General features: G+C 41.0%; 1 protein-coding gene across 7 annotated transcripts in view; it reads left to right on the top strand.

The window, feature by feature from the left end:
* Nucleotides 1-15,747, top strand: part of atxn1a (ataxin 1a) — a 389,870-nt gene that overhangs the window by 218,338 nt on the left and 155,785 nt on the right. For 6 of the 7 annotated variants that reach the window (XM_068057805.1, XM_068057797.1, XM_068057777.1 and 3 more), the window contains one exon: nucleotides 11,093-11,198. The gene's annotated coding sequence lies outside the window, so the exon portion shown is untranslated. Of the gene's footprint in view, nucleotides 1-11,092; nucleotides 11,230-15,747 lie in introns of all 7 variants that reach the window. The other variant, XM_068057787.1, reaches the window with a different exon arrangement.

The raw sequence follows: 15,747 nt of genomic DNA, 5'->3' as shown, positions 1-15,747 counted from the left end.
AAAAAAAGACTAAAAGATGAAGGAAGCATTGTTATTAAATATTCAGTATCTGTTTTATATGCGCCTGAAAGAGTATGCACCATTTAAAAACTTCAGACATGTTATTGTTTCTAGACTTTGCATGATCTCTCCAAACCTGCATGTGTACAGGAAAGGTCTGATCAGGATCTGGCAAAGATGAGTTAAGTGGAGCCATTTTGTACAATCTGATCAACTGGAAGAGTGATATTTTTCGCACATCTTTATTTTGCAGTTCCTTACAGGATGAAGTCAGCTGTTACTTCAAAATTTCAAATTAAAAATTGCTATTGCAACAGTATGTGATAATATAAGCTCTTGTATAGAAATTGTGTCTTATTTGAAAACTGAGGAAGCCTGTCAGTCAGCTTTAAGTATTCAGATGACGGAGCTGGAGAGTGTTATTTGTATTAAGTTCAGCTTTGTGACTTTTTAAAAGATGATTGCTAAGAGAAATTATATTGTAGCTTTGTCAAGAAACAGAAAAGTAGTGCTGTAATTTTTGTATTCAGACTGAGAGAATTTGATGTGTGCAATTGTCTTGAGAAAGTCTCCATGATATTCTAAGCTGAAGACATTGTGCCTAGAACACTTCTGGAACAATGTGAGGGTCCTTGAGAGTGTACAGAGGAGATTTACCTGAACGGTTCCAGGGATGAGGGATTTTTGGAGAAGATAGGTTGTTCTCCTTGGAGCAAAGGAGATTGAGGGGAGATTTGATACTGATGTACAAGATTATGAGGTGTTTGGATAAAGTAGACAAAGAAAAACTGCTAGCTGTTGGCAGAAGGCCTAGGGAACACATCTAAAGTTTTGGGCACAAGATGCAGGGGGGATGTGAGGAGGAACTTTTTACGCAGCGAATGGTAATGACCTGGAACTTGCTGCCTACGAGGGTGGTGGAAGCGGAGACAAATGATTTCAAAAGGAAATTGAATGGGCACTTGAGGGAAGTAAATCTGCAGGGCTAGGGGGATAGAGCGGGGATGTGGAACTGATTGGATTGCTTAACAGAGGGTTGGCATGGACTTGATGGGCTCAATGACCTCCTGTGCTGTAATGACTCTGTGACTGTAATTCTAAGAACTGTAGTGTATGTGCAGGCTACAGGGCTATGCCTGTTGCTGCCATTACAGATTTAGGTAACCGGGCTTTTCTCAGCTCTGGCTGGTTGGATATCAGACATTGGAAAGAAGCAGTAATGTTTTAAATTAGTATTTTAACCCATTGAACCATTTGTTCCACCCACCTTCATTAAAAATAGTCAAAAATCAATTTAGGCAGACACCAATGCATATTTTGACAGTACTGCTGGGAGAGTGGAGAGAACACTGTTTTGTCATTGTCTTTTTGGAATGCATTCTGATGGTGTTTAAACACCGTGTTGACCCAATTAAGCACTGTTTTCTAATGGTAACAGCAGTAAAAATGTTGGCAGGATTGCAGGCATAAATAATGGGAACCCAAAGTGCATTTGAAACATCCTTGAATTACTATTATAACGTTCAGGAAAAAAGTTTGAGAAATTTGAAAATTAGGAGTTTCCAGGCACCATTCCCAGTTCTGAAATACCACAATGGAGTGCATAAAACTCTTGGTCGTTCAAGATTTATAAATGTTGCTGAGCTGATTATTGCCATGTGAAATAAGCAGCAGTCACAGCAAGGAGCTGCAGTGTCGTAAGTTTGAATTTTTTTTTTGTGTGGGCCTGAGAGGAAACCACACGTGCTGCTATATTTGCATTACATTAATGGCTTTCTGACATATGCCTTTTTCCATGAATTGGCACATAATACAGAAATTATGATACATTTGTGTTTACTGTACTGTGGGACTGTCCATGGCGCTTGCTCAGTGGGATTACTGAATACAAGGCTTCATTCCACACGGACATTTAGTCTGCAAGAGCACTGTCGTTTTTTTAAAAAAAAAGTTACCAGGTGTAATATTGAAAAGACATTGAGTTTCCAAGCAGCATATTTGACAATGCTCGGATCGAATTTTGGCACATGAAATCGAGGACTATTTGAGGTGAAACCATTTTGAAACTAGTTAAGTACAAGGTGACTCCAAATCTAGTTTAATTTTACAGGCAAAACATCTGATGCATAGCATACAGCTAGGCTTGGGGAAGCATGAGAAGGAAAAAAATAGATTTGTTGAGTTCTGTCTTTGCACCCTTAATCTTTTCAGTGGACAATTTTTTATTTAAAAATTTTGCGTTGATAAACATTTTAAGTCCCCTTTTAGATCTGAAAGCAGTTACTTGAGGCAAGTGGCTATGTGATTACAAATGAAAACTATACTCCACCCACAACATAAACATGTCAGTTTTAATCCTGTCTTTTATAAGGATACAACTCTTGACTTCCTTCCAGCTTAAATTGCATTAAAGGCCATCCACCAGAATGCATACTTCCCTAAAACACACAACGGCTCCCCAGGACTGTGCTGTAATGAGGATGGAGTGAGTACTGAAATTATTTGGCTGAATCCCAGGCTCAGTGGCAGTTTTAAAGTATGAGCAGGACTATGAAAGGATTGCTGCTTAAGGGGGTGTTGTCACTACATGCAAATGTTTTTCAGGAAGGCTTGTTTCCTGTAACAACTTACATTGAAAATTTCTTCCAACAGCTGCTGGTGGGACAACTGTATGCTGTAGCAAATGCTGGAGTGTATCTTAGATTTCATTTATTGGCAAAGCACAGTTAATTCTATTTTTACACAAACCTCCCTTTTTAAAGTTTCCCTCATCATACTATTTGTCACTCACAACATATACTGTCTTCACTGTGGTGTTAGTGCACATTTACTACATGCCTTATCTCCATTTATTATGTTTGGAACATATTTCACTTAGTTTTTCTTTATGTAATGTTTGCTGAAGCATTATTGTTAAGTTACTGAGTTATGCATGGAGTGGGCTTCTAGTTAGTACATTGCATTATCATCTAAGTAAGGAACACTGTGTCTCCTCAGCTCTGGGTTTTATAAGGTGGTAGTGTACAAAAAAATTTGCAGGCTTAGGTTCATAACCAGCTCAAACCGATGGGTTCAAAGTTGGTTATAAGGGTGTGGACAGGCACAAGTCAGTTTGTAATGGGCAAGCCTAAAGCACAAAATTGGGTTGGCATTAATTGGCAATATCACTATTAGACCACAGGATGGTTGGTGTGAGAAAGGGAAGAAAGGCCTCACTACTGTCCAATAGGGTCCTCCTCAGGGCCAAATGGCTGCCTTCAGTACTGTAAACTTCTATGATTCAAAAGATGAGATTTAGCAACAAAGCAGATATATTTACTGCACCTGGTAGCTGTGCTGAGCTCATGAAAATGGGATAATTGGGAACACTTTTTTTGTTCACATGTATGATATTAAGAGATAGGGAATGCATACACGTGCACACAAAAAAGGAATGAGTACTATGCAAAATGTTTTTTTTTTTTTGAAACTCTAGAGTTGGATCAGGTATACGCTTATCCAGTCAACTATTGAACTGAAATAAATGTCATGTTAGCTGAAGTTGAAGAAACTGCATGATAAAAATGCACTGCAATGTTTTGGCAAGTTTCCAAAAACATCAGAACTTTTATAATTATAGGAAACAATTTTCTGTATGATTATCTGGAGTCTCTAAACATGTGGTCCTGTTCTTCAAATGGCCGTTTTTCCTGTCACGAATAATACAGACTCCTGTCATTCTTCAACCTCTCTCACCAGTGCCCTCTTCCAATCCTACTGTTTTGGCAACCACTTCAGATCTGCTCAATAACTGTCGTCGTCGTCTTCTTTGGCCTCCTTGTCTCGGGAGACAATGGGTAAGCGCCTGGGAGTGGTCAGTGGTTTGTGGAGCAGCGCCTGGAGTGGCTATAAAGGCCAATACTAGAGTGACAGACTCTTCCACAGGTGCTGTACTTGCCTCAATAACTGTACTTGCCTCTATTTTCGATGCATTTTCCTCATCAGGTCCTGCACAATACAACAATCTTGTCTTCATGGATCAGAGAGCAAAACACACAACTCGTGAAAGGCCTGGCTGCCTAACGTTCGATCTCACATGACCATAACTAGCAGTAGTGCTTTTCCTTTTATTGCTACAGGGTCATCCTAGGCTCAGCTGGATCTCTGCTGGGTCTCTACTGCTTTTCTATCTCTAACCTCCTCCAACCCTATAATTCTCCAACTTTGGTCTCTTGCGCATCGCCTTTCCTTCCTGCCAGGCCCTAAGCTCCGGAATTCCCTCCAAAACAAAGCCCCTCTACTTCTCTATCTTGCTTTTTAAGACCCTCCTTAAAATCTACCTCTTTGTCCAAACTTTGCGTCTCCCCTTCTAGTCTCTCCTTTGGCCTGGTGTCATTTTTTGCCTTGATGTGCCTTGGGCCATTTTCGTAAGTTAAAGGCGCTATATGAATGCATGTTGTTGCATTACACACAATAATAGAGCTCTCTTTCCTTCTTGACACTTAAATTCTTCATGATGTAGCGGGTTATGTTACTGGACTGGTAATCCAGCAGCCTGGATTGACGATACGGAGGCATGAGTTCAAATTCCTTAACAGTATCTGGGGAATTTAAATTCAGTTAATTAAATATACCTGGAATAGAAATCCAGTATTCGATATGGTAGCAATGTGTAATGGTGACAGTAAAACTACTGGATTGTCATTAAATTTGCCTGGTTCAGTAACGTCCTTTAGGGAGGAAAATCTGCCACACTTACCTGGTCTAGCCTAACTGACTCCAGGCCCACAGTAATGTGATTGACACTTCATGTTCTGATGCAAGATCACTTCTCTGTTCACAGATGCTGCCAGACCTGCTGAGTTTTTCCAGCGCTTTCTGTTTTTATTTCAGATTTCCAAAATCTGCAGTATTTTGCTTTTATTATATGATTGACACTTAACTGCCCTCTGAAATGATCTTGCAAGCCACTTACTTGTATCAAAAAACTGCTACAATTAATAATAAGAATAAAAGTGAACGGACCACCCTGCATCGAACTAGGCATTGGACTCACATGACAAAGGCACACCCGGCCCAGTTGATCTTACAAAAGCCTGGCGTAGTCATACTCACGGATTCATAGCTTTCGGTCAGCGTCCCAGACTTCTCCATATTCATCCCTGGGTAAGGTCTGTCACACCAGCAGGACAGATACACCAGAGGTGGTGGTGCAGTGGTGTGCAGTCGTAAGGGAGTGGCTCTGGGAATCCTCAGCATTGACTCTGGACCCCATGACGTCTCATGACACCAGGTCAAACTTGGGCAATAAAATCTCATTACTACTGATTACTACTTGCTGCCTCCCCTCCACTGATGAATCAGTACTGCTCCATGTTGAACACCTCTTGGAAGAAGCACTGAGGATAGCAAGGAAACAGAATGTATTCTGGGTGGGGGGGACTTCAATCACCAAGAGTGGCTTAGAAGCACTGCTACTGACCGAGCTGGCTGACTCCTGAAAGGCATAGTTGTCAGACTTAGCATATGCAGGTGGTGAGAGAACCAACATGAGGGAAAAACCTACTTGACCTTGTCTTTACCAATCTTGGGGCGGCACAGTGGCGCAGTGGTTAGCACCGCAGCCTCACAGCTCCAGCGACCCGGGTTCAATTCTGGGTACTGCTTGTGTGGAGTTTGCAAGTTCTCCCTGTGTCTGCGTGGGTTTCCTCCGGGTGCTCCGGTTTCCTCCCACAAGCCAAAAGACTTGCAGGTTGATGGGTAAATTGGCTGTTATAAATTGCCCCTAGTATAGGTAGGTGGTAGGGGAATATAGGAACAGGTGAGGATGTGATAGGAATACGGGATTAGTGTAGGATTAGTATAAATGGGTGGTTAATGGTCGGCACAGACCCGGTGGGCCGAAGGGCCAGTTTCAGTGCTGTATCTCTAAATCTAAATCTAAATCTACCTGTGGCAGATGTATCTGTCCATGACAATATTGGTAGGAGTGACCACTGCACAGTTCCTGTGGAGATGAGGTACCATCTTCACATTGAGGACACCCTCCATAGCTGTGTGTGGTGCTACCACCCTGTTAACTCGAATTCAGAACAGTTCTCGCAGCTCAAAAGTGATCATCAATGAGACACAGCAGCAGAATTGTATTCCAACATAATCTTTTAAGCTCATGGCTTGGTATGTCCCTCACTTTACCATTACCATTCAGCCAGGGGACCAGCCCTAATTCAATGAAAAGCGTGGAAGAGAATGCCAGGAGCAGCACAAGGTATACCTGTCATTAATGTGCTAAACTGGTGAAGCTGCAACAGGACTACGTGCATGCTAAGCGTGGAAGCAGCATGCTATAGAGAGCTAAGCAATTCTACAATCAGTGCATCAGATTGAAGCTCTGCGGTTCTGCCACAACCAGTGGTGAAAGGCGGTGGATAAATAAATGGGATGAGGAGGCTCCATGAACATCCCCATCCTGAATGAGGGTGGAGCCTAGCATGTGACTGCAAAAGACAAGGCTAAAGCACTCACAATTATTTTCAGCCTGAAGTGTCAAGTGCATGATTTATCTCTGCCTCCTTGAGATCCCCACAGATGCTACTGTTCAACCAATTCCATTCACTCCACGTGATATCAAGAAACAACTGAGTCCACTGGATACAACAAAGGCTATAGGCCTCGAAGTGGCGAGTAACACAAGACCTGAGTGATGACTATTTCCAACAAGCGAGAGTCTAACTTCCTCCCCTTGACATTCAATGGCATTACATCATCAAATACCCCGCCATTATTTTCCTTGGCGGGTGGGGGTCGGGGGTCGGGCCACCATTGACCATGAACTTAACTGGACCAGCCACATAAATACTGTGGCTACAAGAGCAGGTCAGAAGCTGGGTATTCAGTGGACAATGATTCACCTCCTGAATACTCAGTCTTTCCATCACCTATTCAGGCTCAAGTCAGGAGTGTGAGGGAATACTCTCCACTTTATGGATGAATGCAGCTCCAACAAAACTCCAGAAGCTCAACACCATCCAAGACAAAGCAGTCATTTGTTTGACACCCCATTCATCACCTTGAACATCCATTCCCTTCACCAGTGGCGCAGCATGGCTGCAGTGTGTACCATCTACAAGATACACTGCAGCAACTTGCCAATGCTCCTTCAACAGCACCTTCCAAACCCGCAGACTCTACAGGCTAGAAGGACAAGGGCAGGAGGTGCAAGGAAATGCCACCACCTCCAAGCTCCCTTCCAGGTGGCTGTGCTAGCCATGGCTTTTGGTCAGTTGGTCGCTCTCGCCTCGGAGTCTCAAGGTTACGGGTTCAAGTACCACTCCAGGACTTGAGTACAACAATCTAGGCTGACGCTCCTTTGCAATACTGAGAGAGTGCTGCACCATTGGAGGTGCCATCTTTCAGATGAGATGTAAAACTGACGCCCAGTCTGCCCCCTCAGGTTGACGTAAAAGATTCCATGGCACTATTTGAAGAAGAGCATGGGGACTAACCCTGGTATCCTGGCCAATATTTATCCCTCCATCAACATCACAAAAACAGATTACCTGATCATTATCACATTGTTGTTTTGTGGGAGTTTGCTGTGCGCACAATTGGCTGCCATATTTCCACAATTACAACAGTGACTACACTTCAAAAGTATTTCATTGGCTTTAAAGCGTTTTGAGATGTCCAGTGGTCATGAAAAGCGCTATATAAATGCAAGTCTTCAAGTCACACGCCATCCTGATTTGGAAATATAACGCCATTCCTTCATTGCCACTGGGTCAAAATCCTGGAAATCCCTACCTAACAGCACTCTGAGTGTACCTTCATCACACTGACTGCAGTGGTTCAAGGTGACTCACTACTACCTCTCAAGCTCAATAAATTCAGACCTTTCCAATGACACCCACATCCAGTAAATGAATACAAAAAAAATACAGGATTGTTTAGCATTGATCCTGTCCACATGCAAAAATACTACATTTAACTAACTTAAAATTTCTGTAGTTCCTTGCACGACCACAGGACACCCATCCCTCTTTACAGCCAATGATATATTTTTGATGTACAATCACTGTTGTGTAGGTTGAGGTATACATGTTGGCCATGACACCAGAGAGAACTCCACTGATGATCTTCGAAGGATTTTGTATGTTGATCTGAGAGGTCAGACAGGGCCTTGGTTTAACGTCTCATCTGAAAGATGGCACGTGCAACAGTGTGGCACTCCTTTAGTACTGCGCTGAAGAGTTAGCTTGGATTTTTGTGCTCAAGTCGCTGGAGAGAGAATTAGACTCAGAGGCAAGTGTGCTACCACTGAACCAAGAGTTACCTCCTCCATTGAAATTTTAGCTGCTCTCGTAGCAGCTTTTGTTGCCTTGTGCGTGATATCAGTCTCTGTTCGCCTATGAATTATCTTCCTTCAGTCTATAAAAATATTTTTGTTTAAGTCTACTTTGACCCGTTGTGCCTGTGCCAGTTCTGTTGTAACAATCCAAAATTAACCACATTGCCCTGCTTTCTTGCCATGGCTCTGTATTTTTCTATATAATGTTTCAAAACTATTTAAAATCTTTGTGCTTGTTCATTTCAAATTTTTGATAAATTATTTCTATGGGCATGTAAATGATTTGTAAATCATTTATTTTTAGCCTGTAAATCCTGATCCAATTATGGAATAGCCTGGCAAGATTGTAAATGATTTCAAAGTGCTATATCAAGTTCTAATTTTCCACCAAACGTACTGTAATTTATAAAGATGGTGGGTGGTAGCACAAAACTTGTGTTTCTGTTGTTAAAAGATTTGTTGAATTTTCTAAACTAGGAATTTATAATTTTTCAAAGGTTGACATAAGATAAGTAAAGAAACATGTTTTGTATTTTTGTTTAATTTCAATGACAGCTAATAGAAGCAGTCTGCAATAATAACTCTCAACCGACAACACCCTGCTTTACTTTTCCACCATTACCTTTGACTTCACAACTATTGCCATGCTGTCTGATACTGTCCATCAATCAGAACATCTTTCAACTAAACATTGCTGAAATCAAACCCATCAATTTTGGTTATCAACAGAAACCACTTTCGCCCGAGTCCATCCCCTCCCCAGTGAACATAGAAACATAGAAAATAGGTGCAGGAGTAGGCCCTTTGAGCCTGCTCCGCCATTCATTATGATCATGGCTGATCATCCAACTCAGTAGCCTGTTCCCACTTTCGCCCCATACCCTTTGATCCCTTTAGACCCAAGAACTATATCTAACTCAATCAGGGTTTAACTTGACAGTACACATAAATCGTGCCGTGTTCATAGGAACATAAGAGCAGGAGTAGGCCATTCAGCCCATAGAGCCTGCCCTGCCATTCAATATGATCATGGCTGATATTCCACTTCACTGCCTTTTACCACACTATCCCAATATCCCCTTATGTCATTTGTATTTAGAAATCTGTAAATCTCTGCTTTAAACATACTCAATGACTGAGCTTCCACAGCCCTCTGGGGTAGAGAATGCCAAAGATTCACAACCCTCTGAGTAAATAAATTTCTCCTCGTCCCTATCCTAAATGGTTTCCCTTTTATTTTGAAAGTGTGTCCCCTGGTTCTAGACTCCCCAACCAGGGGAAACATCTTGGCTGCCTCGATCCTGTCTATTCCTTTAGGTATTTTGTAGGTTTCAATTAGATCATCTCTCATTCTTTGAAACCCAAGAGAATACAGGCCCAGTTTCCCCAATCTCTCTTCACAGGACAGTCCCACCATCCCGGGAACAAGTCTGGTGAATCTTCGTTGCACTCCCTCTATGGCAATAATATCCTTCCTAAGGTAAAGGGACCAAAACTACACTCAGTACTCCAAGTGCGGTCTAACCAAAGTTCTATACAATTGAAGCAAGACTTCACTACTCCTGTACTCAAATCCTGTTGTGATGAAGGATAACATACCAGTAGTCTTCCTAATTGTTTGCTGCACCTGCATGTTAGTTTTCAGTGACTTATTGACGAGGACACCCAGGTCCCTTTTGTACACCCACACTTTCTAATCTCTTATCATTTAAGAAATACTCTGCACATCTGTTCCTCCTACTAAAGCGGATAACCTCACATTTTTCCACATTATATTCCATCTGCTACATTCTTGCCCACTTACTAAGTCTGTCCAAATTCCCTTGAAGCTGCTTTGCATCTTCCTCACAACACATATTCCCACCTTGTTTTGTGTCATCCGCGAACTTGGAAATACTACATTTGGTACCCACATCTAAATCATTGATGTATATTGTGAACAGCTGGGGCCCAAGCACTGATCCCTGCAGTACCCCACTAGCCACAGCCTGCCAGCGTGAGAGTGACCCGTTTATTCCTACTCTCTGCTTTCTGCCTGTTAACCAATCCTTAATCCATGCCAGTATATTACCTCCTATCCCATGTGCTTTAATTTTGCTAACCAATCTCCTGTGGGGGACTTTATCAAAAGCCTTGTGACAATCCAAGTATACCACGTCCACCGACTCCCCTTTATCATGTTTGAGTCTGATCTAAGCTCCAATCACATAACTAGCTCGTCACCAGGAGCATCTCATTTTCACCACAGAAACATTAGCCACCTTCACCCCTACCACACCACCTAGCTTTGCTGAAACCCTTGTCTATGCCTTTGTCAACGTCAGACTTGATTTTTCCAATACTACCCTTGCCAGCTTCATGACTCCCAACTAATCCAGAACTCTCAGCCATCCATATCATCAAAATTCTGTTCCTAACCCTTTCTGCCTTCATGCTGCTCCTCTCCTCCTACAAAAGCCTGCTCAAACATGCCTCTTCAATCACCTTGCACAACTCTCTTCCTAATTCCTCTTTATTGTTGGATTCCATCCCTCCTGAAAGCAACATTGTGATAATTTGCTATGTTAAAGGTACTATACAAGTATAAGTTGCTGTACACTGTAATGGCCACTCAGGTTCTATGTTTTTTAACATAGACTAGGGATGATACTAGTATCCTGCTCATACACTGATGATACGATCCTTAACGTACAATGAAAATTCATTGCCATACATTTTTATATTGTCATCTGATAACATAATGATTGATGTTTTCTTTGTTCCCAGACGTTTACCTTTTGTGCTTAAGACACGCTGAAGATCTGTGATCTAATGGACACACCAGAGAGTTCTGTCTTCTGATGATGCTGACTGAAAAGCTGCATTTCATGTGGTATGCTGTATTTTCTTTGCACTGCAATTCTGTAAGTGAACATTTACCAGTGTCTCATTGTTCCGTTGACTAACATTTACCAATCGCTGTTTGCCTGCAAAATGTACTGTAGCTTTTGTAAACTATGTAAGGGCAATGAGTTGCGCTGGAACTACAGCATCCATGACTTCTTAATTAATATGCTAACAGCCTTGGGATATGGATGAAAGCTTTTTATGCAGGGCCTTTAATTGTCACCTGAAAACAGCAGCAATGTGGATTTATTACTACTCCCATAGAATGTGATTTTATATGAATTATATCTTATATTTGTTCCCTTTTCACAAACTGAAATAGGACTTGCCATGATGGAATGCAAAAAGCAAAATACTGCAGTTCCTGTAACTTGGAACTGTAAACAGAAAATACAGGAAACATAAGCAGGGCAAGCAGCAACTATGAGAAAGAAAAAAGGGGTTAGGTTAATGTTTCAGGTCTATGACCCTTTGTCAAAACTGGAAAAAGGTTAACCTAATCTTTGTCCTTTCCTCGCAGATGATGTTTGACATGCTGAATGTTTTTTTTTCCCATTTATGTTCATTAAGAGGAGTTTGTTGGGTTAAAATTCAGGGCAATCTCAGAATAGTTTTTTTATACATATTTTCTCCATTTTTTGTTTTTTGTGTTGTGTCTTATGATTTTGGCTGAGATTGGCAACTTGGTGATAAAATATGTTGTGATGGATAGGGAGATCTATCATTACAAATCATAAGACTAATTTAATATTTACTTGTGTGTTTTTGGTAGTCACGTTAATTTGCGTATTACTGGCTGGGCATGGTTTGACTATCATTTGACTTGTCTGAACCCATATTCCCACCTTGTATACATATAGCAGTGTTACTAGAATAATGCTGTATTCTTTTTCTTATAATAATGAGAAGAGATGTGAGGTTAAGACCAAACATGTGGAGGAGAAGCTTTATTACCCTTTTGTGCAGGAAGACTTGTGGCCTATTCGGATGTTAGAAACCATTAAATCTGATCCCAGGCAGGAAACAAAGCTAATCGTTTGGAGTTGCTTACAGACCAGGGATGTGAATCTGTTGCAAGAAGCAATCTTTTGTGTTTTTAATCCTACAGGTAACTAACAACTTTTCTTAGTGGGAAGCTATCTTTTTGTTTCTGTTGTCTCAGTGCCCCTTAGCTAGGTAGAATAAAAATTAATCAGGTTCCTGTCGACTTTTGTGGAAATACTGATGCGTGATAGTGTCTGCAAGAGCTGAACTGATTCATTGGTCAGATAACTTGCTGAAGCTCATTGTCGAGGCTCACTCAAATTATCCTTTTGGATGAGTTGTTGGAGGTTTGCAGATTGCCACACAATGATATTCTGGCATAAGTCAGTGATTTCCAGACAAAAAGTGGAGTAAATTGCGACAGGGAATTGACTACACTTGAAAATATTGGCAGAATAATTCTTATCTATTTTGTCCCTTTTTTATCTTAAATGGAAGAAATTGTTACTACTAGAAGAATGATTGCTTAGTAAGATAGATATAAATATTCCCCAGTGGAGATCCCTTCATGGTTCAACATAATTCATTAGCCACGCTTTTGTCATCATGCGGAATGATTGGATATTCCATGTAACTGTTGGCAAACAACTTCAATAAGTACAGGGTACATGGTTAAAACCTGTTTGGTGTTACATGTTTTACATTAATAACACATAGAACCAAATCTGCACAGATAAATGTCTCACCATCAGTGAGTTTAAAATTTCGACATTTCTCTTTGTATGTTTATTAAAATATCAGGGTGAAATTTAGAAAACACATCTACATGCGAAGGGTGGTAGAAGTTTGTAACTCTTTTTCGCAAACGACAATTGATGCTGGATCAATTAATTTTAGAACTGAAATAGTTTAACAAAAATCTACTGACTGGATATGGGGCAAAGGCTGATATGTGGGGTTCGGTTGCACATCATCCATGATCTCAATGAATGGCAGAACAGGCTTGAAGGACTGAACAGCCTACTCCTGTTCTTGTTGTTCTGACCAAGGCGGGAGGAGTGCACTATTAATTCAGTCCCACTTCTCCACAGGTCACAACATATCAATAAATTTTCCCACTTAACGAAACAGTCAATTAGATACTCCATTTGACCCCAGAATAAAGCACACCAGACAGGTTTCTTTAATAAACAACAATATTATCCATTTATTATAAACCAAGTCTTAACCAGTAATGAAGTAAATATGCAAATTGAAATATTAAAGCCCTGTATTTTTAATATCCTAGCCCATACACATACATCCCAAAACTGGTTAACTGGGGGGGGGGAAAGGGATTTTTGTTTACAGCTGTGACAAAGAAATAGAAGGAATTAATAAAAAAAACTTAGACTGAGAAGCGAATGTGGAAGTCCTTTGTTTTGACGAGGTATCCCAAAGTCAAATAGTTAGCTGCCGCTAGGATCTTTCCAGGCGATGTTAATGAACATAAATAAAAGCAAAATACTGCAGATGCTGGATATCTGAAATAAAAACAGGAAATTCTGGAAATACTCAGCAGGTCTGGCAGCATCTGTGGAGAGAGAAGCAGAGTTAACGTTTCAGGTCAGTGACCCTTCATCAGAACTGGCAGATATTAGAAATGTAAAAGGTTTTAAGCAAGTAAAGCGGGGGTGGGAAGAGATAACAAAAGAGAAGGCGTTGATAGGAGAAGGTCACAGAGAATAGCTGACCAGAAGGTCATTGAACAAAGGCAAACGGTATGTTAATGGTGTGGTGAAAGACAAAGCATTAGTACAGAGAGGATGTTAATGGACAGAAAACTGAGCAACCTGGTCCCAAGCACAAACATGAAAAAACAGTGGGTAGGTACAGTAGAAACAAACCAAAATAAAATAAACACAAAAAAGAAAAAAAAAAACTAAATATTAATGAAAGGGGGGGCCCCATCACGCTCTGCAATTAATGAACTTGTGCCTTTGTATATACAAGAACTCACCGTCAACCCTGGGGAAAATTGTAATTGCCTTGACAAATGAATCTTGAATGGCTCCTGAACATGTACATTCCAAATCAAAACCAAGCCTTGTTTTTTTTCCCCCTCGCCCTCTGAATGGCGTTCTAAATCTGACCAAAAGAGAGTGTACGTGATCTCTGACTCTCCTGTTCTTATTCCACATTCCTTTTGCTTTAGGAAGTTAATCCTTGCTTGGTGATCATCATTTCTGACGAGGAAGACCAGGAGTGTGGAGGTTGCAGGTGCAAGTCCATGTCATACTGTGACGAAATCACTGATAATAACAACAGCAAATTGCATTTATTATAGCGCTTTTAATGTAGTAAACAGCCGTAAAGTCCTTCACAGGAGCCTTGACAACCAAAATTTGACATCAAGCCACGTGAGATAATTGGACAGGTGACCAAAAGCATGGTTAAATAGGTAGGTTTTATGAAGCATCTTAAAGAGGCAAGAGGTAGAGAGGCAGAAAGTTTTAGGGAAGGAATTCCAGAGCTTAAGGCTTAGGAAACTGAAGGCATGGCTGTCGATATTAGGGCCAAGAAAATCAGGGATGAGCAAGAGGCCAGAATGAGAGAAGCGTGGAGATAGGAGGGCTATGGGGCTGGAGGAAGAACTAAAGCATCACTGGAAATAGCAATGCACTTGCCTTTTAGGCATGATAACAAGAGTTCAATTCCTCTCCTCCACTCCCAAGCCCCTCCTCCCCTTGCTGCCATCCCATCAGAATTAACCTAATTATGAAAATAGAGCTTAAATAAATGGAAATATGCTTGATGTATGAGAGACTCCTTGCAGAGTGAGAGGGACTTCTCCACTTCCAATTTAAAAACAACATTGATAAAGGATTAACTGCCCTATTAGTTGTTTTTGGTATGTAGGGATGCCAAGACCAAATACCCTGAGGGAAGGGAGAGGGTTTTGTACTTGCAGAAAGGAGAGGGAGATTTCATAAGTCATTCCTGCCTCATACAAAAATTTATCGGTGGAGATTGAAATTGACAGGGATTTAGAGGTTAGTGCAGATTGATGCAGTCAGGTGTCACATTGTGTAAAGTATTTGAAGCATCTATTTGAGGGACCATCATTAGTTAGAGCAGTGCATGCACAAAGAATAAATGCAAATCTTTCAACTGGTACAGGAGTTGTGTAGAACTGAATGTTTCTCATCAAGCTCCCATCACTTTTGACAAAAACCTTGTCCAAATGTAGAGCTGACCTAAAGGGCTAGGAACTTCTGCCACTGAAGAAGGATTGTGAAGTTTATTTATGTCTATTTTTGATGCATATTTGCTGATAGTTTCTTACATTGTATCTTCCATCTCTTCTGATGGTGCTGACACTTGCTCGGGTACAGTTCCACAGCCAGCCGTCAGTATCTATTATCTCATCCAAGTGGTTATTCTTAATGAGTGAGCCCAAATGGTGAGAATTGGAAGCCATTTCATCCATGGAGGGCATTGACATCCAAACTTTGTCCTGTCCATACTAGACATTCCAGTAGGTAACACTGGATAATTACTAGGAGAACCCT

Source organism: Heterodontus francisci, chromosome 2, assembly GCF_036365525.1.
Source record: "Heterodontus francisci isolate sHetFra1 chromosome 2, sHetFra1.hap1, whole genome shotgun sequence".
Lineage (NCBI taxonomy): Eukaryota > Metazoa > Chordata > Chondrichthyes > Heterodontiformes > Heterodontidae > Heterodontus > Heterodontus francisci.
The sequence above is the reverse complement of the archived record's forward strand: the minus strand, read 5'-3'. Positions and strand labels throughout refer to the sequence as shown.